A 24,787-nucleotide genomic window follows, 5' to 3' on the forward strand; every position below is an offset into this window, starting at 1 on the left:
TTCAGAACAAAGTAATTTGACTGACATTTTCAACATTGTCTTTCTTTATCATCTATTTTTGAATTATTATAGCAAGAATGGCCAACTCTTTATAAAACTCTTAACTAATGTATCTTTAATGTTCGGTGTCTTGTCTCTTTGTAATGAATTGTTAAAATTATCATGCATTTGTAATGTTCCTTTGTAATGAATTGTTAAAATTATCATGCATTTGTATGACTCTTAAACATACACATGTACCAGATAAAGTAGGCTTTTGATTATGCCAGTTTGATAATACCTACCTTTAAATCATTTTGAATTTATGCCATGTTTCTTTGCCTGGCAACCGACCTTATAGAGTGGATTTAACATGCAATATGTGTAGTGAGCTGGATCGCCATATCCTTTCTATGTATTTCAGCAAACTTGGACATTGACCTCACTTGGAGGATCCTTCATAGAACATATATTTCCAGACAATCCCTACCAAAAGGGTGTTAAGTGTTATGGTACCCCTGCAGGTTGTGCAATAGTGGAACCAAGTCCCAAGGTTATGGTACTACTCCCAGATGAAACAAGTACGTATGCGAAGTTGCTACTTTGCATTTGTGAACATGTGACTTTTTCTAATGTAAGACTTTATCACCAGCATATCTTGGCTGTCAATAGCATATGTTCATAAAGCCTTGTACACACGGACGATTGTTTGCTTGTTGAAGCAGAGAGCGATTGAAGGCAACCGACTACCGAGAGCACAACCGTATTTCTGGCCATGCAAGCAATTTGCAAACGATGCTTAATGTATTGGCACCGCTACCCTTTCACTATATAGTTAAGGTGGGTCGCTATTTTGTAATATCACGTGCTATTTTCCCTTGCATTCATTGCCCGAAGATGGTCACTGTGGCTAAGTGGGTAAGACGCTGGCTCGCTAGTCTGGATGTCGGGCGTTCGATCCCTGCTTTAGCCGAGAAAGTTCATCCAGCTTGTCATCACTGTCAGTGATGCAGGACGGAGAGCCTGACAAAGACAGCTGTTTAGTCGTTCGGATGGGACGAAAAACCAAGGTCCCGTGTACACATTGGCGTGCACGTAAATTCGATATAAGAGTAGGCCGTAGTGCACACTGTATGGGGTATGCCCGTCTTCGTTAGCCCAGTTAGAAACAGAAGAGTAGGACGTCAAACCATTTCATTTCATTTCCTTTTCATTGCCCGAACAAAGCCAATTGCTTATCGATAAATAGATTGCTGTCGCATACACAGGGATTGTTGAATGATTGCAAAGCGATGATCAATTCTTTGATATCGCCCAGAACACCTGTAATTCCGGGTGTCTTTGATTCTCAAAAATGGGATAATGTGACTTGATGATCGGGATTCGTTTATTTTGGAAAAAGTGTAACTCTACGGTACGACTCTTCAGTTGTATCTTAAAACTCTTTTAAATTAAAGGAGCTAAATCGATAATATTTGGGACCTACAAATTGACACAAATGGGTCGCAACGTATATAATAATGTAATATGAATGTAAATAAACTGATTTACATTCAATCGTTTCCGTTTTTACTCTAATTTCAAAGCAGTTATGTTCGGCGAAATACGCCAGAAGTCTCAATCCAATTGCAATCTCTAGTGTCTGGTTATTCTAGTCTACACCGATAGTAGTTATTGCGCACGTTCTCCAGATAAGAATATGGGGTCACTGTTTGACGTGACTTGTGGAACATGTTTAACCTCGTTCTTCGAGTCGGTTGCTACAAATTGCGCTGAAACGCATTATGGTATACGAGTCGTGTACCAATCGTAAAATGTTTATTTTGTCTTAAATATTAGATATCAGAAGCCCATCTTTTTCCGGTAAGATCACAACACCAATGTTGATTAAAATTGACAAATAATTCGTGTTTTCATTGTCGAAGGTTTTGGATGATATTGAGTTAGAGACTTAGCTACTTTAATACTGAATGGACATAGTTTGTCTGAATTTTTGAAATCTAGACGTGTCTGACTAAATTGTGTAGTCAAATGAAAAAAGGCGAAGATATTGATATCCGATCTGAGGCGCTAGCCAGAGTGAGTTTTTCAATAGACACCTTCTCATATTATAGCACATTTCATTTCTGCAGCTGAATAAAAAAAACTACCCGAATCGCATTATCCCTATTTGTCGGCGTTCGTACTTTTTAGAGATCAAAGACACTGATAATTCCCCTCGTGTACGTTCTTATAGTAATAGTCTTTTTTTTCTCACTTTCTAATTTTCGGCCGAAATATTTGAATTTTTTGTATAGAATCAAAGAAAGGGTTGTGAATTTACATTTTTGTCAGGTTTTAGAGAATATTGATAATCTTTAGGAGAAAGATTAACAGATTTAAGATGTTGATTACGTTTACTATGGATTTGGCGATTTTTTATTTTTCTGAGAATAATATCACTTTAGGCAAACAGGTAGAGCATTTGAATTGTAGAATACATCTTAATTTCTTTTATCTGTTAACAATATTTTATTTTCAAATTTCAGATAGTCCCGGATATCTAGGAACACAACCATCATGTAAACCATAATAGAGAAAGGGCAATAGCCGAATAATTCAGACCATCGTTTCTATTTCCTTTCGTTTTTATCAGCCCACATCGTCGTCATATCTGTATGTCCATCCGTCATCCATTCGTCCAAAATTCTTGTGAACGCTTTAAAGTTCGGGATTTTTTTTTGAGAATTGCCTCAGCCACCGAGAAAATGTATAAATGTCTCACATGTCATACTATCAAAGGTTGCGATAGAAATACTGGACAACATTTTTCAAGGAATTGTTTTAAATCTCAGTTCAAGACAGAGCCCAGGCCATTTCGAAAATTTCCAGATAGTAAATTTTGAAATTTCGAAAAGGGTTCGCAGAGTTGTCTTTCCAAGCATATTTCAACATTAAAATTTGTGAAGCGATATTGGACACAGTTTTCATTATGATGTCGTTTAGTTCCGACTGAAGAGGTACACCGGCGAGTCATTGGGGCATAAGGAACACACATATTTGGATCTTAAATTTCTTCCACTCAAAAATTCATAATTATTGCTTTTAGAACTTGATCTTTAGGATTTGTTGGTAGGGCTTTTAGAGGTAACACGTGCGTCTTGGGTGGCTTGGTAAGCCCTTTCTACGTTTATAGTAACATAATCCTGTTTTATGACCATGAATTGCTTATTAACATCGAATAGCGCCATGTTATAAGTAATTCGTTTAACCTTTTTTGTATATTTATGCTCTAATTCTTTTAACCATTTTTGTATATTTATGGTCTAATTTGTTTAACCAGTTTTTGTATATTTATGCTCTAATTCGTTTAACCATTTTTGTATAATTATGCTCTAATTCGTTTAACCATTTTTGTATAATTATGCTCTAATTCGTTTAACCATTTTTTGTATATTCAGTCTCTAATTCCTTTAACCATTTGTGTATATCTTCAGTAAAAGACCATGCTATGATAACTAATCATTGATATGCATTTACCAACTGTTTTATAAATTATGGTTACCGCTATGGTTTAACATAATTTCGTCTTTTTTAGCAATACATATTTGTCATGCTTGCTTTTTTAGTTAAAATAATAGATAAAACGAGACCATCGCTACCGCTGCAATATACGTCCACATTCATAGTTTGATAAATATGAAGAGAATGAAATATGAAATGGCTGCAACGACTGTAATATGACAAGAGACAAAGAAGGCTAGGCGTTGGGTTTTTTTTGCCAAATTTACAGACTAAATATAAACAAAAAATAGGTGCCACATCACCCCTGGGGTGTGGGCATGCACGAAAATGAATAGTTGCTATCCATACAGTAAAAGGAATAAATATGCGAAGTTTCAAAATGATCCATTCAGAATTCCAGCCTGTAGACAACAAATACAAAAATTGACCGTGGTTCTGCCCCTGGCTGTTGGACATGGACCAATACGAATAGGTACAACCCTTTGATGGATCATGCCGAATTGGAACAAAGTCTGTTAATATATTGCAACCTTTAGAGTATTTACAGACAAAATATTAACAAAAAAATAGGTGTGGCACTGCCCAAGAGGGTCGGATCATGCACCAAAATCAATAGTTGCCGTCCTTAAGCTATAAGGAATACGTATGCCAAGTTCCAAGATAACGTACCTATAAGTTCAGGAACATGGTGATATTCCTGATTTGACAATGAACTTCCCAAATTTGATTACTGCCACAGCGATGGAAATATTGTTTTATTTGGATTTTAGAACACGCAGTGTAGGTTATGACTTCAGGTCTATCGAAAGTTTCACGAAATATATGAATTAAAATTACAAATTAATGATTTTATTTGATCAGGAATATTAAAATAAATTAAAAGTACTTCTGTTCAGCACCGACTGGGCTAATGGAGACGGACATACACCATACAATATGCAGGTATGAGAGAAATATTGACCACACAGCGGCGCGACGGCCTACTCTTATTTCAAATGTAAACTATCAAGGGTTCTTTTACATGCACGCAAATGTGTACACTGGACCTTGGGTTTTCGTCTCATCTAAACGACGAGACACTGTAATTGTCAGGCCCTCCGTCCTGTATCATTGACAAGGGGGGACCACGCGGAATAATACCGAGGAACATTCTCGGGCAAGACAGGGAGTCAAGCATAGAGCTCCTAGTGAGTGAGAGAGAGATAGAGAGAGCGAGAGAGGGTTTAACGTCCACACAAACCTGGTCATTTCGGGACTAACACATGGTTTATTTTCATTTCAATAATTCGCTAATTAGGGGACTTTAGCAGTGGGAAGAAAGCGGAGGACCCGGGGAAAGCCCACGAGGTTGGACAGGCAACCCAACTCCTTGTCACGTACAACCGGGGAATCGAAACCACGTCTGTTGACTCAATGACAGACCTCATGATACAGCGCGCACGTGCCATTCGGCATCCCCCCCTCCTAGTTAACGAGCCAGTGTTTACTCACTGAGCCACTGTGGCTCCCACAGAGATAGATGACCAGTTAAATAAATAGGCAGACGATGCACAGAGACAGGTGATATTTAATTTTATTGTGTATGTTATCAAGTATGGAATATGTGCTGATGCCCGAATCACTGATTTAAATTGTTTTGTTTGTAAATAAGAAGATTATTGGAAAAGTACAAATATAGCTGGATTACAAATGTAGAATGTAACTATTTGTTACTAATTGAGATGTGTCGTATCCGTATAAGAGTTCAAATTAAGAAAACACAGGATTACTTGTTCCTCCATCAACCGAAATTATCTCCCCTGTTATGTATGAAGATTCGTCTGAGAGAAGAAATTTGACCAGTTTTGCAACATCTTCTGTTTCGCCAAATCTTCTCAGCGGAGTTTTTGTTAGGATCCCGGCTTCCATCTGCAGAGAAATATGTATATTATTTAGTTGCCGAGTAGATTTACTGAACGTAAAATAAAACGGAATTCTGTTTAATTTATTACTTGCCTACCATAAGAAAGTAAAAATTGAGATGATAAATGTGGTTGTTATTACAACGTTCGGTGAACGAGAATGTATTTAAAACAGCAAAGCAACTGATATCTACCTCCGCTATTTTCTCTTCTGAAAATCCATTTTTTTTTAAGATTAGTGTTGGAATGTAACCAGGACTGGAAATATAAAAAGGGGAAACGTATTATTATATGATATCTGCTTAAATATTTTACAGTTTTCTTTTTGTCGACACGACAGTCAGGCTGGTCCTAGTTGGCACGAAAATCATACCAGCCCTAGTTGGCAGGATATCCAGATTAGTTGGCAGGACACCAAGACTAGCCCTAGCTGACATAACACTCAGCAAAACACTCAGACTAGCCCTAGTTGGTACGATATTTAAACTAGCCCTAGTTGGTAAGAAATTCAAACGAGCCCTAGATGGCCAGCCCAGCTCAGAGCCTTATTATATAGAGAGTCTGGCCAACCCGTGTCCCGATAATGATTGGCTAATGGTAGTCACGTGACATGTGGACGCCATTATGTTACCCACCTAAAAAGAATCGTCTGCATAGTGGCCTATAATTTGACGTGTTTTTAAATGACATAAATGCTATGTTGTGTGGCCGTGAAATGCCACGCAAGAGATGGGTAAGGCATTCATATGCACAGGTTCCCAAAAATGCAGAAAGGCGTCGATTATGGGAAGTAAAAGTAAAAGGTAGTCTGGTAAAAATTCCTTCTTGTGTGATGTTGGTAGCCTGTCATTCGTTTTGTTTTTTAACGATTTCAAGATTTTATTGTAGGCTACTATTGTAGTTGGAAAAATGCCGAACCTAATGACATATTCACGTCATTGGTTATTATTTTTTGATGAATGAATTTTCGAAGATTTGTTATTTACTTAAGAATGACACTTTGACATTTTAGGCCCAAATATAGGCCTAGCCTAAGTAGTAGGCTAGAAGATGCTTTTTTTTCTATTTAAATTTCGTGTGCATGGCATAAAGTGTTGGGATTTTGGTTAATTTGTATAGATATGTTTATTTTCGAAATTTTTTGTGTACTTGGGAATATGAGTTTTACACACAGCGGAGGCCTAACGTAACTAATATCCTACAGGCCTAGCTTAGTTGATGTTTTTCGATTTAAATTTCATCGATATTGTCATTTTTTTTTTTTCATTTTTTATATAAGAGATTATGTTTGATATCTCCATCCAGGGGTGAATTTTCAACAGTTTGTCATGAGCTTGAGATACACAGTGTAGGCCTAGCAAAGTAGGCCTAGATGTTTTTCGGTATGTTACACGGTTCCCGCCTCTTACTTACTGACGATATCTTATGAGAACTGTCAGAACTCATTATTAATATTTCACACTGCGTATTAGTATTCGGATTAAGCCGTTCAGTCAGAAAAACCTGTTTTTATTAAGATTATTATTATAATATTATTCTTTTTCTGGTTTTTGTAGTGAGTCGAAGTTTGAATTTCGTTTTCCTGCAATTTTGATTAATAGGCTTAAACATTTATTTATGCTCCTGAATAAAAAAAATGTATACCAAAACTACCTCAGATTTGTATCCATTCAATAATTCGCTTGTGCGTAGGGGACTTTAGCAACTTTAGCAATGGAAGAAAACTGGGGGCAAGGAGAAAACTCACGCGGTTGGGTCACGTAGAATGTTTAGATCGAAACATCGCCACTTGATTCAATGACAGACCTTATGATCTAAAGCGTACGTGTCAGATCACTCGACCACCCAACTCGCTGTCTCCACGGAAACACACAAATTATTAAATCCGAAAGAATTTTAATTAGCAAAAGACACAACTACTATAATAGGTTGATGTGTTTACAAAAATAACAAAGTTTCATAACGATATCTTCTGATATGCTTTGAAAACGAAATTAGGATGGACAAGTTCGTTTCAATATCTATCCCTTACTTCATATAACATACGATAAAAAATAAATAAAAAATTAGTTTCTAATTTCACAGGTAATCATTATCCGGTAGGCCTACTTTCGATTTAACCTATAGTCAAACGATATATTGGATTATTGCGATATTTTTAATGTTAAAAAAATAAAAGCTAAATATTGTCAATAAATTTACATATTGCGATTAATAGATTTATTGAAATTATTGTCTACCCCTACACTTGAGTAAACATGAAAATAGATTTGCGCAGATCTAAAACATATAAATTTGTCACAGGCTGTAACGTTAGAATGGGTAAAAAAAATGGCGTCCATGACGTCAGTTGGCCCGACTCTCTATATATTATAAGGCTCTGGCCCAGCTCTAGTTGGTAGGACACCCAGACTAGCCCTAGTTGGCACAATATTCAGACAATCCCTAGTTGGCACATGTTCCTGAAGCAACGACTACGAATTTTACAAAATCTGATAAGATGTGCGTAGTTAAAGCGAAATCAAGTCTTCTAAAATATTGTTTATTTATTTACTTGTTAAATATTTATTGAGACAGAGACTTTCCTTAAATACTACCCAAATAATACCAAATACTACCTGACAGAATAATTCAATTATATAAAACAAATTGAGTTAATTCGCGATAATAGCAAATATTTTACGGTTAACTGGGATGTCTATATATAGTATCAACACCTCCCTGTACTCCAAAATACAAACACCTACAAACTTGTTATTATCCACAACTGACAGAATTCATGTTTTCGAAACGATCGCTTAACCAATGATCGCTAAATCTGACTAAAATACAGATCCTATTTCTGTTTGTCCCACCCCCACCCCTCACCCCTCACCCCAATAATTTTAGGAATATAAAAAAAAGTATTTGTGATACGTTTCTGTAATCAATGCCTTCTACGTTGATTAAATCCCACATTCCCACTCAGTCAAAGATGTCCATGTTGTAGAGTCTTGAGTGATTTCTTACCCAGCCCATCCTGCTGTAAACCTACTATAAACAATAACACGTGAATCACTTGAGAGGTGCTTTTTACAATCTTCAAAGTTTTTGGGAAAAGGTCAACGCGGCGAGAATATGCATTCACTTGATGCACTCACTCCGTTCGTTGACACCACCCTCTCTGTTCGGATAAACTGGTGATTTTGCGACGAACAATATGCCTGATATACTGCCAGACTGCATTTCGGACAGTCTGCTTTTCAAATTCTCTCGGGGGGCTTAGTTGAGGTTAGCAAGTCCGTTCATTTGACACTTTCCTCTCTGGGGTTGAATAGACTAGTGATCAGGCGAAATACGGCATCTGATCAGCTCTATTTATATCTACAATCGGTGCCTGAATACTGTCAGACAGCATTTCCGACAGTCTATTTTTCAAATTTTTCTGGTGAAGGTCCCCCATTTGGCGCTCGTGATTGGGCTTTGGTTCGCAAGTCTGTTAGTTTGACACTTTACCTCAACAATCAGTGTCTGAAATTCTGCCAGGCTGCATTTCCGGCAGCCTGTTTTTCAAAATTGTCTGGAGGAGACCCCCTACCCCTAGTTGAAACTCGTGGCTTTGCTCCCTTAACCTTGGAGAGAGAGAGAGAAATGGGGTTTAACGTCCACTCGACACAAACTAGGTCATTTCGGGACTGACTAACATATGGTTTAATTTTATTTCAATAATTCGCTTGCTCGCAAGGGTCTTTAGCCGTGGGAGGACCCGGAGAAAACCCACGAGGTTGACAGACCTTATGATACGGCACGCACGTGCTAACCATTCGGCCAACCCCCCCCCACCCTTAACCTTGGACTTTGCCCCAGCTTTGCACCTCCAACCACCGACGGCTAGCGCCGCTATTTTGCAAGGGTATCCCCATCTTCAATAGAAGGTTTGATCTCACTTTAACTACGTACATATTATCAAGGCCTTCGCGTAAAATCCTGCATATTTCGGGACTAATTTCGATTGGGTTCCAGCCCGGCTTGTGAGCCTATCAGATTCCTCGTTCGTCGCGAATACCAAATCTAATCTAAAATGTCTATCTGTGATAATCGAGTTACAAAGTTCAAGATTCGTTCAATGTCACAACCTCTGAGTGAACGCTACTGTTCACGTGTCTGTAGATAACGTAGCTATAAATTCGGGAATTGTGAAGTAATCTAGCAACGTCCAGATGTTGTAAAACTCATAGTCCTTGCTTCAGTAACATGGGCTATCCCAGAAGAAACATCGAGACTGGTTGGTTAATCGAATGTCTGGCGTCATTGGTAAAATAAAAACGCTCTTATGACCTCTGGCGCGAATCCCACTAAAACCGGTCAGATCTTCATGTAGTGGAGGCCATCGACAGTATAGAAAAACGAAACGAAATACAGATCTGTAGTTTAATAAGATTGATAACCGTTTGAAATCTACAAAACCTGTAAGGTTTAAATATAATTATAAGTAAATAATACGAACTTGACACTGTTTACTCTAACTCCAGATGGTCCAATTTCTGTTTTAAAACAAATAGTTACAATGAATTAGATGATATATTACCTGGTCATATTTCAACATGTTGAGAAGTTACTGATTATAAATTAATTATATATATCATAATGGGAAGATCAAGAAGGTCATATTTCAAAATTGCTGAACAAAAGGCTTCTTGAATAACTCAACAATGAATCGTTTTAACATATATACTCTTCAAAAAAAAGTAGGGGATATTCAGAAACAATACAAAACTGCGGAAATGCACTGCTGATTTTATTAGAGGTAACCATTGTATGTCAATAACAGGCCAATTGCCTACACATGAACATAAACAGTTCATATGGGAGGCTTATCTGACGTCCCCATTTCACTCGCAAAGAGATACACCGTCAAAAGTGAAAATGGACGTTTTTGATTTCTGTCTTAATAATGAGTAATTGCTCCACCAATCCTCAGACATTCAGCAATTCGTCCTGGCATGCTCCTAATCAACCGTCCAATCACAATTTGGGGCAATCTGACCCCCTCCTCTTGCAGTGCCAAGGCCAATTCTTGCAGTGTTGTCGGTTGACGTTGACGTCGACGAACGCGTCTCCCGATCAAATTAAACGTAACACACTAAAGCAAAGATACGCTAAACAGTAAATCTTATGCAAGAAAGGATAGGAAAGCAAACATGGATAGATAAAGCAGCACGTGTCGATTTTCATCGACCCTTCCTTGCAGTGTCAAATTTGACAATGATCCCCTCCCACGTGTCTGGCGATATTGTGTGTCGCATGTACAGCTCAGTGGTTGTGTTGGGGCGATAAGTTCTTCATCTGTGAACATACTCTCAAAGCATGTCAAGTGTCCATGACTATTTATCATATAACAACCTGTATAGGTATTTGCATTTCAATATCCCCCACTTTTTTGAAGAGTATATTTAATCAACTTTTACCTGCGGCTATTAGATGTGTAAAGTGGTCCAGGGCAGCTTTACTTAGAGAATACGATGCTAAGTCAGTAAACTAAAAGTACATAAAACGGTCAGTTATACAATATTAGCAACTGTGGCTTATTATATGAAACCAACAGCAGGATTGAAGTGCTGCAAAGTGTCAAAAAATCATCTTAAATACGTGATGTGGCAAACGGGAATACTAAAGGCACAGTTATAAAATATTCACCAAAAATCATTAAACAATCTAAAAACCATACTTTTGATGTGATTACACAGTTCAGAGAAACGGTTCTCCCAGAAATAAGAGTTCAGATATTCACCATGAACGTTGGGTGGAGGTCCTATTGTTCTGGTCTCCCGGATAAAAGGACAAACCAAAAAGGCTAACTTACCCCTATCTTTGAAGCAATACTGGAAATGTTGATCACACAACCTGTAAATATAATAATATTGTCATTTATAAAGCGCGTTAATACTGAAAAACCAGTTTCTAAGGCGCCGTTGGTAGTTATATTGCCTGATTATTTACAGATCAGGGTTTTGAAAAAAGAATGATTTGAGTTGAGATTTAAGATGTCCCACTGACGTTAATTGTCTCATTTACTTGGTAGTTTATTCCATAGAAAATGCCCAGCATAGGAAGAGGCACGTTAAAACGAAATAATTAATTCGATTTAACATTCAACTAACTCGTTTAAACGAAATAACTAATTCGTTTAAACGAAGTAACTAATTCGTTCAAACGAAATAACTAATTCGTTTAAACGAAATAAATAATTTGTTAAAACGAAATAAGTAATTCGTTCAAACGAAATAACTAGCCATATGCGAGTTTCGCCAATCTACTAACCTTTACTTTTTTTTAGATCTTGTAGACAAAGTTTGGACAAATAAAATGGAGCTCTGAGATTGACTCTCATAATTCCATCATAATCTTTCATGTCTGTCTCTTCAATATTTGCTTTTGTAACATATCCGGCATTATTAACCTGCAAAGATTAATGTAACAGAATCAGTGCTAAAGACAAGGCAATGTGAATGTACACCCCTCAAGCGAGCATTCAAGAATGGATTCGGAATCTAAATCCTACCAATGTTAGCAAGATAATCAGTTTTTAATAATTAATAATTCCAGACACCAACACAAATTATTTACAGATGTGAGAACTTATCATATGTCTACCTGTAGATCTAAGTGTTCACCATATGTCCACCTGTAGATGTGAGAGTTTACCACATGTCTACCCGTAGATGTGAGGGTTTGTAAGTACGTCTACCCCCAGATGTGAGACATTATCATATGTCTACCAGTAGGCGCAGATGTGGGAGTTTACCATATGTCTACCCGTAAATGTTTGGGTTTATCATATGTCTACCCGTAGACGTGAGGGTTTGTAAGTACGTCTACCTCCAGATGTGAGACATTATCATATGCCTACCCGTAGGCGCAGATGTGAGAGTTTACCATATGTCTACCCCCAGATGTGAGACATTATCATAAGCAGGGGCGCCGGAACGGCGTTAGGGCCAGGGTACCACAAGATAGGGGGTCCCGGGGGGGGGGGGGGGCTTTCTCCGGCCTCTAGAAAATTTTGAAATTTGTCAATTCCGAGAACGCTGTTTAGAGCGCCTCTAGCATAAAACCCTTTAAAATACATGATAATGAAAGAGACAAACGCCTGATTATTCACAATTTTCATATCATGAGCAATTCATCTCATAAAAAAATCTTTTTAATTTGACATTCAATACACCAATCTTCATTAAGAAAATAGAATAAGCTTTTTGAACGAGACAGTAGCTGATAATGAGAGTGCGATGTATACCCCAGAAAAGGGCAGGGTACCATTTGTATACCCTGGTACTCGGGTTCCGGCGCCCCTGATCATATGTCTACCAGTAGGCGCAGATGTGAGAGTTTACCATATGTCTACCCGTAGATGTTTGGGTTTATCATATGTCTACCCGTAGATGTTTGGGTTTATCATGTCTACCTGTAGATGTGCGAGTTTATCATATGTCTACCCGTAGACGGGGAATTTTATCATATGTATACCCGTAGATGCGAGAGTTTATCATATGTCTACCTGTAGATGTGAGAGTTTACCATATGTTTAGCTGTAGAATATTTACATACGATTGTTTACTATATGCCCACATGTAGATGTGACAGTTTGTCATAGATATGAAAGAGTACCATACTTCTACCCGTAGATATTAAAGGGTCACCATTGCCTTGTTTAATGCTTTGTCTATGCAATGTATTTGTACATCGTAACATGATAGTTTAGTTATTGGAGTTATTTCCCCTTAACGAATGTATACTGTACGCATGTCTGGAGTAATAAAACTTCCCTTCCTGCCTAGCTCATGGCGTCGTGACCATCGTTCATTACATGGTGTCAGAATAATCCTACAACATCGGCCAGCCCAGATGTTTAAAAGGTAAAAATATTGAAACAACGAAGGTACATAAGACTGTACGCCACAAGCATAGCAACTAGTAATAAAAGATGTCGTCAACGGGGGTGAGAAAGTTGTCTGAATTCAACCCAGCTGAATCCAGTGCTCCAGAATGGGAACTGTACAAGCGTGATTTTTTAATACACTTGGATGCGCTTGGACTGTACAGCAAACCAGGAAGACGACAGGTAGGAGTCCTCTTATCCAATATGGGAAGAGAATCTGTGAACATTTATGACTCGTTTATTTGGGCACCAGGCGTGGAAGCAAACGAAGAAAACAACGTGGTCGCACGAGTAGCCGAAGACAAGTACGACTTACAGACTGTGTTAAGGAAATTTGATCAACATTTCGGCGTTCACACATACAGAAATATTAAGAGGCAAGAATTTTTGAACACTAAGCGTGAAACAATGTCAATTATGGACTTTATAGAGCATTGCCAATATGGCGAACAAAAGGAAGGATTCATTTGCGACATGGTGATCAACGGGGTCAACGACCGAAAATTCTCCGAGAAATTAATGGAAATTCCCGCTGAAGTGTTAACACTCGACCGAGTGATACAAACATGCCGTCAAGTCGAACTAACGAACACACATTTAAAATCATTGGATGCGGAAAACCCTGCTGTCAACGTGGCACACACAAGCCGCGGACCGACAAACATACCATCCAGGGGTCAAGGGTACAAGGGAGATCATCCGTACTGTGTAAATTGTTGCAGGCATCACGAATACCGACGTTGTCCCGCATTTAGTAAAAGTTGTGACATTTGTGGTGAAAGAGGACATTTTAAACAATCTGATATTTGTCGTGGTATTTTTCGTCGCAGTTACAACCGTGGAAGCGTATACCGGAGCGCCAGAGGAAGAGGATATGGTCGTACCAGAGGACGACGACGCTTTAACCGACGCGGTGGAGAGAATCGTGCCGTGCACCACGCAGACAAGGAAGACGATAATGACCGACTAAACGAGATGTTCAGCCATTGTTCTACGTGTGACGTATTTACCACAAAAACAGGAAAATCACATTCAGATAATAAATGGACGGTCAAGCTGCACGCGTTCGATAAAGAGTTAACGGTTGAAATAGATAGCGGTGCACGATGTAACGTAATGTCGGCGGAAATAGCAGCCAAATTCCGAGACGTTGCTGAAATACACGAAAGTGAAGTACTCATTAACGGTGTAAGCGGTAATCACATCAAAGCGGTCGGAAAGATAACACTGCCATGCACGTACAGAAATTCAACGCATGACATAGAATTCGAGATATTAAACACGAAGAGAGACTTAAACTTACTAGGCCGAGAAGATAGTACGCGTTTAGGATTAATCGCTAAAGTAAACAGTGTGACGACGCTAGATCTGATCAAGGATTACAGTGACGTCGTCGGGGAAGAAATCGGATGTCTCCCGGGCGAGTATGAAATCAAAATTGATGGTACGGCACAACCGGTGATACACGCGCCGAGGCCGGTACCAGCGGCGATTCGGGATCGGGTGAAAAAAGAGCTTGACAATTTACAGAAATGCGGTATAATTGCTCCAGTAACGCGCCCAACCGATTGGGTTAATAGTATGGTGTGCGTTAGGAAGAAAAATGGAAGAGTCCGTATCTGCATTGACCCGCTTGACTTGAATAAAGTAATAATGAGAGAACATTTTCCGATGAACAGCATCGATGACATAGTAACAAGAGTACATGGCAGTAAGTATTTTTCTAAGCTTGACGCGAACAAGGGTTACTATCAAGTAAAGTTAACCGAGGAAAGTTCTTATCTAACGACGTTTAATACGCCCTTCGGTCGTTATCGGTATCTACGATTGCCGATGGGCCTTAAATGTGCAGGAGAAGTGTTCCAGCGAGAAATGGTTACGCACTTTGGAGGTGTAGACGGAGTCGAGGTCGTCGTAGATGACATATTGGTACACGGCAAATCACTGGACGAGCACAATGCAAGACTTCGGAAAGTTCTTGCCAAGGCTAGGTCAATAAATTTAAGGCTAAACAGAGACAAATGTGAGTTCGCACAATCTGAAGTGGACTATGTAGGTCACCGGCTGACCGGAAACGGTTTAAAGCCTACACCAAAACGAGTAGAGGCTATCTTAAACATGAAGGATCCCGAAAACCACAGTGAACTTGAAACTATCTTGGGCATGTTAGCCTATGTGTCTAAGTTTATTCCGAACTTAAGCGAACTCAATGCGCCTCTCCGTGATTTTAAGCAGCAAGAAAATTGGAACTGGACCAAAGGCGCGAAACAGGCCTTCGAAAACGTCACGTCCGCATTAACGTCAACCAAAGTCCTTAAATACTATAATGTGAGGAAACCCGTGGTCTTAACAGTGGATGCCAGCATGAAAGGTTTAGGTGCTGCAATTCTTCAAGACGGAGTCGTCGCATACGCGTCACGAGCTCTTTCGCCAGCCGAACAGAGATACGCGCAGATCGAAAAAGAGATGTTGGCAGTAGTTTTCGGGTGCGAACGTTTTCTTAATCTTATCTACGGAAAATCTGATGTTACAATCGAGTCAGATCACAAGCCACTGGAAAACATAATGCGTAAACCGATTCATACAGCGCCTATGCGAATCCAGAGAATGGTGCTAAAACTACAACCGTACGAGTTTAAATTGGTATATAGAAAAGGCAAGGACATAGGACTCGCAGACTGCCTCAGCCGACTACCCTTGGACGAAGTCGGAGAGAACACAATAGATCACGAGATAATGGTGCTCACGGCCGATACGTTATCGTATAGTAGCCATGACAGAATCGCGGATGCAACAACAAAGGACAGAGAATTTCAAATTTTAAAACAGGTGATCAGCAATGGCTGGCCCGGAAACAGAGGTGACGTACCCCCAGAAGCGTTGGCGTATTGGGACTATCGCGGTGAACTTTCGACATACAACGGAGTCGTATACCGCGGAGAAAGAACGTGCATTCCTGCAGAGTTGAGATCAGTTATCCTCAATATTATTCACAAGTCACACATGGGAATCGTCAAGTGCAAGCAACGAGCCAGAGAACTAGTGTTTTGGCCCGGTATGAATAAGCAGATTGAGGACATGGTGAGCCGATGTGGAGCGTGTCTCATGTACAGGAACAAAGAACCCAAGGAACCGATGATTATTCAGCCGATTCCAACGCTACCGTGGAGCAAAGTAGGAGCTGATCTATGTGAATACGACGGGCTCCATTATTTGATTATGGTCGACTATTTTTCAAACTTTATAGAAGTCGCTCCACTACTACGAGATACCCGAACTAAAACCGTTATCAAGCACCTAAAAGAAAATATAGCTCGTTATGGTATCATGGACACTCTTATCAGCGACAACGGACCGCAATTTGCGAGCGTAGAATTTAAAGATTTCATGTCAGCATACGGTATAAAACATGTGACATCCTCGCCTTTACATCAACAGTCGAACGGACTCGCTGAGAAAGCAGTACATACGGTGAAGAACATCATTAAGAAGTGCTTACAAACGGGAGACGACGTGTATTTATGTTTACTCGAGTTGAGAAACACTCCTCGTGACGAAGAAATTGGATCACCAATGCAACGATTAATGGGCAGACGTGCGAAGACACTACTCCCAATAACGGAACACCTAAGGAAACCTAAAACGTCAGATCCGTGCAAAGTGACGGATCGATTGCTACGTCATCGACAACATCAGAAGGTCTACTACGATAAGGGAACTAAAGCTAAGGAGGAAATTTATCCAGGTGACGCAGTACGAATTCGAACACCTCAAGGATGGAGACCAGCCGAATTAGTGAAAGGAACGACTTGCCCGTGATCGTACATTGTCAAAGCAGGTGATCGAGCGAACGAATATCGGAGGAATACAGAACTACTCATGAAAACGCGAGAAGAACCACACAGAATTGTCGCAAAAGAATCTTCTGATAACGTTTTATATCCCCAGGGTTTAAACATACCTGTGCCCCCGAGTCAAAACGTAAATAGAAACAAGTTACACCCGTCCGTGACAGATCCAAAGCAGTCACAAATCACGCTCAACAAAAATGTTGAACAAACGTATACGACACGTCGTGGTCGAGAAATCCGTAGACCAAGCTACCTGAAAGACTATATGTGAACTTGATACTCATTAACTGTGTTTTTTGTTCTTTTGGTTTTTTTATTGAACAGTGTTCTAGTGAACTTATCTAGTCAGCTCGTGGAAGAGAACTTTGAATATCTAACCTTGTTCGGCATAAATATACCTTAATACTGTATTTAAGGTTCTGAAGTTATTTCATAAATATTTTTCGAATTTAAATGGTTGATGCAACCCTATTTCAAGTAAATGTTAATTACAGTTTTTTAAAAAAAATTAAAGAAAGGGGATGCAATGTATTTGTACATCGTAACATGATAGTTTAGTTATTGGAGTTATTTCCCCTTAACGAATGTATACTGTACGCATGTCTGGAGTAATAAAACTTCCCTTCCTGCCTAGCTCATGGCGTCGTGACCATCGTTCATTACAGTCTACAACACATGTAAACCCATATTGCACCCATTCTAGCTAAAGATTTGATAGTGTGTCCTAATTTTATGTTTCAATAAATAACACAAAGGTAGTCTCGTTTATGACCGAATCACGGTTTACTAAAAACGCGGACAAATGTTCAATAGTATTATAAATTATAATACTATTGAACATTTATAATATTTGCCTTTCCTGTCAATTGCTTGAAATATCAGTAGATCTACTAAATTGAACAAGATTGTACTCTCTGACATAAACACTATTTAAATTTACTTTCATTTCAATTTGTCAGCCATCTTGGAACTAGTCCGGCCGTTGACTATTATAAACATTAATCTAAGTGAACCTCTCCCAGCCCAAATTAAACAAGAATGATTGTCTTCTCCTAACATTTTACAGACCAATGTCAATTTCAACAAATATCAACATGCTGCTTCACAAGGAATTGTGAAGGACGAACTTAACCCAGAATATTATATCGAGAATAAACTGTGCTCACCAATCCATAAATAGAATCAAATGATTTTATTGTTGTATCAACTAAATCCTGTAGATTATCATCTTTACTTACATCACATTGTACTGTTAGAATCTAAAACATATAAATTGTTCTGATAAAATCTATTAAAATAAACATTGTACTGTTAGAACATAGCATCATAAACATTGTACTGTTCGAATCTAGTAACATAAGCATTGTACAGTTAGAATCTAGTAACATAAACATTGTACAGTTAGAATCTAGTAGCATAACATTGTTCAGTTAGAATCTAGTAACACAAACATTGTACAGTTAGAATCTAGTAGCATAACATTGTACAGTTAGAATCTAGAAACATCAACATTGTACAGTTAGAATCTAGTAGCATAACATTGTACAGTTAGAATCTAGAAACATCAACATTGTACAGTTGAAATCTAGTGAAATAAACATTGTACAGTTAGAATCTAGAGAATAAACATTGTACTATTAGAATCTAGAGAAAAAAAACCTTGTACTTTTAGGATTTAGTAACATTGTACTATTATAATCTAGTAAAATAAATATTGTACTGTTTGAATCTAATAACATAAACACAGAATAACAGAATACAGTTACATAGAAATAACAATAAACTAACACATCAGGGGCATGACCTAAAATAAACATGGTACAAACATACACACAAAATGCAGATTCATAAACATCACAACAAATTAACAGCTGAATGCTCTAAAATAACACTGTATTGTTAGGATCTAGGAAAATAAACACTGTACTGTTAGGATCTAGGAAAATAAACATTGTACTGTTAGGATCTAGGAAAATGAATATTGTATTGTTAGGACATAAGGAAAATAAACACTGTACTGTTACAATCTAGTAAAATAAACACTGTACTGTTAAAATCTATTAAAATAAACATTGTACTGTTAAAATGTAGTAAAATATACACTGTATATTTGAAATCTGATAAAATACATACAAGCTAGATTCACAGCAAACTAACAAAATAGCTGCCCCATAAACATTACTCGACATTCTATACTAAAATCAATCTTGAAGTATTAGAAGAATACATAAAGCTATCTGAAATGTAACTGGATAAGAACCCTGTTTAGCCTAAATGGGTACATAAAATAGTATGCAAAGACGTAAAAAGACTAAAAGGTACCATTCTGCCCGGACCAGTTTACGTTACGACGTCTTATATAAACAATGCATGTGGACTGTATAAAGGTCAGAAGAAGGCTTGCGTATTACCTCTGTGAAATAGGTTGGCTATTGGCCAGTTCAGCTAACTTCTGGATTGTGCTAGAGATAGTCTTTAGGAGTTTTTTTTTATTAATATAACATTAATTCATGTAACAACGTATGAATGTTAACTTACGTTATTTGCAGATAGTCCAAGTTTTTCACATTGTGAACGTGTAACCTCTAAACCTGTGATGTTCCTAGCAGCTAGAACAAGCTTGGGTTTATACGGAGCTAGATGAACAGCTATACCCTGTCCTATACCGGAACTCGCCCCTTTAACAAGAGAATAAAAACATCTTATCTACATGGTGATATGAATATTGAACACTACTTAAACAACAAAAAAAACGCATAAGTGATTTAACAGTAGAATAAAAACATCTTATCTGGTGGTATGTTTGTTGAACAATACTCAAACAACAACAAAAAAAGCATAAGTGATTTTAAAAAGAAATCATGTTCAATTCAGTTCACTTGACACAAATTAGGTCACTTCGGGACTACCATATGGACTATCGTAGGGTTCTTTAGCAGTGGGAGGAAACCTAAGGGTCTGGAGAAAACCCACGAGGTTGGACAGGCGAACCTACTCCTTGCCACGTACAAGTGGGGAATCGACACCACACCACTTGATTTAATGACAGATCTTATGATACAACATGCACGCGTTAACCATTCGGCCACACACAACACCCCTGTTCAATATAAAGTTGTTCGATCAATTGATTAAAACAACTATTAGACATTTTTGAGAGAATTAATTGATTTGAAGAGCTTCGGGGAAGAACGATCTAAGTCACTTTTTCAACGAACCCAAACAAATTGTATAAGCTTTCTGTGGAACAATAAATTTCAGGTGAAAACGATCGGAGTCACATCGAACCAAGGTCCTTGTGAAATGGCCTTCCGGACAAATACGTCCATCGTACCCTTTACTTGACCTTAAATTGGCTGAAAAGTCAGTTGTTGTACTGGTAATTATGATTCGTATTAAACATCATTTTTTTGAAGTTGTAATTAAGCCCATTCGTTGTTCTGTTCACGTCAAGCAATCTCGTCCAAAAGTCTGGTTTGCCTTTTATGCGAAAAGACAAAAATGTGAATTAGATCGTTCTTCCCCTGAACTCTTCATTTGACATAATTAAATGAACAATGTGGCTGTCAATATCGTCTGACGCATGTCTTATTGGGTTCAGATCTCTGAATGAAATTGGGTTTAATGTCCTAATTCTTCAAGAAATTAAAACTTGGGTAATATACGTTCAGTATATATTCATTTGTAGTAATCCGGTTTGGTTATACACTAGTGACCATGCATGCAAGAAGCTCGGGTTGGGTGTGCAGATTAGACAGGACCTTACCTTACCGTACCTTTCAGCCTCTGAAACAAATTAGGCTGAATGCTATGCTCTATTTGTCAATATTGTCTTGCCAAGTAGCGATTTAGTACCAATATGCTTTCAATCCAGGGCCGGTTGTGGGAATTGCGGGGCTCAATTTTGGGGGGAGGGGACTTGGGAGGCCCGAAGTTACTGGATATAAATACATGTCTATATCATTATCTCGCGCTTGAATGCCCATCCTGTGCCACTTTTCTCATAAAGTCCGCCCCAGAGTACGTGTTGTATTGCCATACATAATATTGTATTAATTTATGACACATATAAGTAATGTCTTTGAAAGACATTTAGTGAACGTGATATATAATAAACAGGCAACTTTATGGATAACATTCACGAGGTTTATTAACTGGAGCGTTTCAACTTGATCACATAAAAGTACATTTATAAAAAAAATTACTAACTGTTCTACCCGCCTGAATTCATGAAACGATGACCATGGCATCATGGTAAGGTAGACTTGTATAATGTTCTTCAACTATTAATTAATGTGTGTTACATGTAGTTCGTTCATATGTGGTATAACTTGTAAAATTTAAAACTCCCAAACCAAAGGGTACCTTGTGTTAGAAGGGATGAACATATAGTAAAATGTGGGGGTATAAAAAGATTTACCTACTTATTGACCTTGATCTTGAATTAATGTTAGCCTGTACAATCACGAAATAAACGACAAATAATATCAAATCAATTGAATGGTGTATGTAAGATGATGAACCTACCTGTTATGATTATAACTTTTCCTTCCAACGAGGTCATTGTAGTAACTTGTGTAATCTAGACGGCTGATCCCACATAAATATTATTTAGTCACGTGATTCGTATAAACCAACCGTATAGTAGGGTGACCCTTGCACCCAAAATGTTCGTACAGAAAGTTGGTCTCGACACGGCGAATGTACACGGAGTGATTTCTCGCTTACTACGCAGTGTGATAATACTCAGCTGTATAGTCTATGATACTATTGTGACGTTTCTTTGTACGCAACGAGTCAAGGAATTGAAAAGTTCTGGGGGTGTTTAGCTCCATAACACACAAATATACCACATTTATCTGAACCACGTTTGATTGGTCCACCCTCCACAATTTTATGTGAGCTTAAATTAAGTCAAATTGATAGGAAAACGGCAGCTCTATACGATTTTCTTTTCTTTTCTGTGTTTATTTCAATGAATGTAGACCAGACTGTTATCAGTTGGCAACCAAACAGAAGGTTATGTTATCGGAAGATAAATAAAGCACCAATCGAGTATATTGGAATAATCAAGGCTATATACTATCCAGAATTTAATAAGCATATTTAATATTTAGTATGCATACTAAATTGATGACAACAAATTATGGAGATTTAATATTGATGATACTCTTGAAACGTTGAATCTTTGCAGGAATTTTAACAGCTTACATTACATTTTCAGTTGCAAAGAGCTGTGAGGAAATGTACGAATGTAACTCTGCATTTAATAGACCGGTCTATCATAATTTCGGCTCGGGGGTTTATAAATCCAACGTGTATTGCTCCAAGGCAGGTGACGGGGTTATTAGAAGCTATATTGACGTCACGGGGTCATCCGAGACTCCAAACAAAATCTACCCTCCTACAAATTGTATAGTCCCTGAACATGGAAGAACATCGACACAAAAACTACACGTAGAATTCAAATCTGACGTAAGTTGCATATTTTCTCGTTCGTTCTTGGATCTAAACGTGCGCTTCCAACAAGGATGATATCGCAAACAATCATGGTTTTCTCTGTTTATGTGAGTTTATATTTATAGTCCAAAAATCATGACCGATTGTTAATCATCGCGATTAATGATTACTAGAAGTAACGTTGATACTTTGACCACTTCTACCCACTATTCTCGGTATCCCCAGTGATCTCATACCGTCCCACTCCACTAACACATGGGTTCATCCATTGGGTGACACCTATTCAAGTTATCTGCCCTTGATGATTGTGCTATCTTTATCGAAGAAAGTCTTATTTTCAGAGATGGGTTTTAACGTCCACTCGACACAAACTAGGTCATTTCGGGACTAACACATGGTTCAATTTTATTTCAATAATTCTCTTTCGCGTATGTATGAGAAAAACGGAGGATCCGGATAAAAAAAACTCACGAGGTTGGACAGATTGTCACGTACAACCGGGAATCGAAACCACGCCAGTTGACTCAATGACGGGCCTTATGATACAGCGCGCTTGTGCTAACCATTCGGCCATCCAACCCCCCGGTCATAAAAGAACCCTTAAAGATACACTGTTGGAGATTAGATAAAGAGCTGACAGCTCTCTCTCTCTCTTCCTTTTATGACCATTGAATGTTTATATTTTTGCAGCACGTATAAGCCTATCCGTACACAATAAATTCGTACACGTCAAGTGAAACACGGGGTGGTACGATGAGACCAGCTTCAGTTTGTTATGGCTGTGATCAGTCAGAACGTGGCTGCTATCCACTTAATGGTTTTGCATATATTGGTATTTAAAGTTCAGCCCAGAGGTTAGTTAATGTAACCTTTCAATAACTAAAATCACAATTATAACATTAGTTTTAACGTTTTCAATAGCTAATGTTGTAAGTATCCAACGCTTCACCAATTGGACCGTTGTTCATATTCGAATATTAAACATACATTATCCAAGAGCTAAATCTGCCCATTGCAAGTCTTTATTTAGACTTCAGATGTTATAGACATTATTAATTCGACATTTATTGACACGACAAGCTCAAAATCAACTCTGTAGACCCACGGATGGCGGACCAAGCTAACGTTTACCGTTAGTCGCAGATGTCACTACGGTGAAAGCTGGCGATGAAAGGCCTGCCAGGCGAGGCCACCATAGCCACTGAGCATGTTACTCGATAATCGAGAATATGTGGGTGGAGTAATCGTCTGTCAATCAAACGATCGTCAATTCTCATAGACGGTGCAGACACAATTGATACCTATTTCTAGTCCAAACTTCCAACAGTGCCAATTCCGTTCAGAACAATGTAATTTGACTGACATTTTCAACATTGTCTTTCTTTATCATCTTTTTTGAATTATTATAGCAAGAATGGCCAACTCTTTATAAAACTCTTAACTAATGTATCTTTAATGTTCGGTGTCTTGTCTCTTTGTAATGAATTGTTAAAATTATCATGCATTTGTAATGTTCCTTTGTAATGAATTGTTAAAATTATCATGCATTTGTATGACTCTTAAACATACACATGTACCAGATAAAGTAGGCTTTTGATTATGCCAGTTTGATAATACCTACCTTTAAATCATTTTGAATTTATGCCATGTTTCTTTGCCTGGCAACCGACCTTATAGAGTGGATTTAACATGCAATATGTGTAGTGAGCTGGATCGCCATATCCTTTCTATGTATTTCCGCAAACTTGGACATTGACCTCACTTGGAGGATCCTTCATAGAACATATATTTCCAGACAATCCCTACCAAAAGGGTGTTTAGTGTTATGGTACCCCTGCAGGTTGTGCAATAGTGGAACCAAGTCCCAGGGTTATGGTACTACTCCCAGATGAAACAAGTACGTATGCGAAGTTGCTACTTTGCATTTGTGAACATGTGACTTTTTCTAATGTAAGACTTTATCACCAGCATATCTTGGCTGTCAATAGCATATGTTCATAAAGCCTTGTACACACGGACGATTGTTTGCTTGTTGAAGCAGAGAGCGATTGAAGGCAACCGACTACCGAGAGCACAACCGTATTTCTGGCCATGCAAGCAATTTGCAAACGATGCTTAATGTATTGGCACCGCTACCCTTTCACTATATAGTTAAGGTGGGTCGCTATTTTGTA

The 24,787-nt window shown here is 38.3% G+C and overlaps 1 long non-coding RNA gene across 1 annotated transcript; it reads right to left on the reverse strand.

The window, feature by feature from the left end:
* Window positions 1–5,036: 5,036 nt before the first annotated feature.
* LOC126830085 (uncharacterized) lies at window positions 5,037–21,847 on the reverse strand. Its single transcript, XR_007683699.2, has 9 exons — window positions 21,681–21,847; window positions 19,692–19,831; window positions 18,320–18,412; window positions 11,685–11,823; window positions 11,227–11,267; window positions 10,832–10,901; window positions 9,871–9,907; window positions 5,579–5,642; window positions 5,037–5,391 (listed from the first exon to the last, which is right to left on the reverse strand). It is a non-coding gene; the product is annotated as an uncharacterized LOC126830085 (long non-coding RNA).
* Between the last annotated feature and the right edge of the window lie 2,940 nt (window positions 21,848–24,787).

Source organism: Patella vulgata, chromosome 1 (assembly GCF_932274485.2).
Source record: "Patella vulgata chromosome 1, xgPatVulg1.2, whole genome shotgun sequence".
Taxonomy (NCBI): Eukaryota; Metazoa; Mollusca; class Gastropoda; family Patellidae; genus Patella; species Patella vulgata.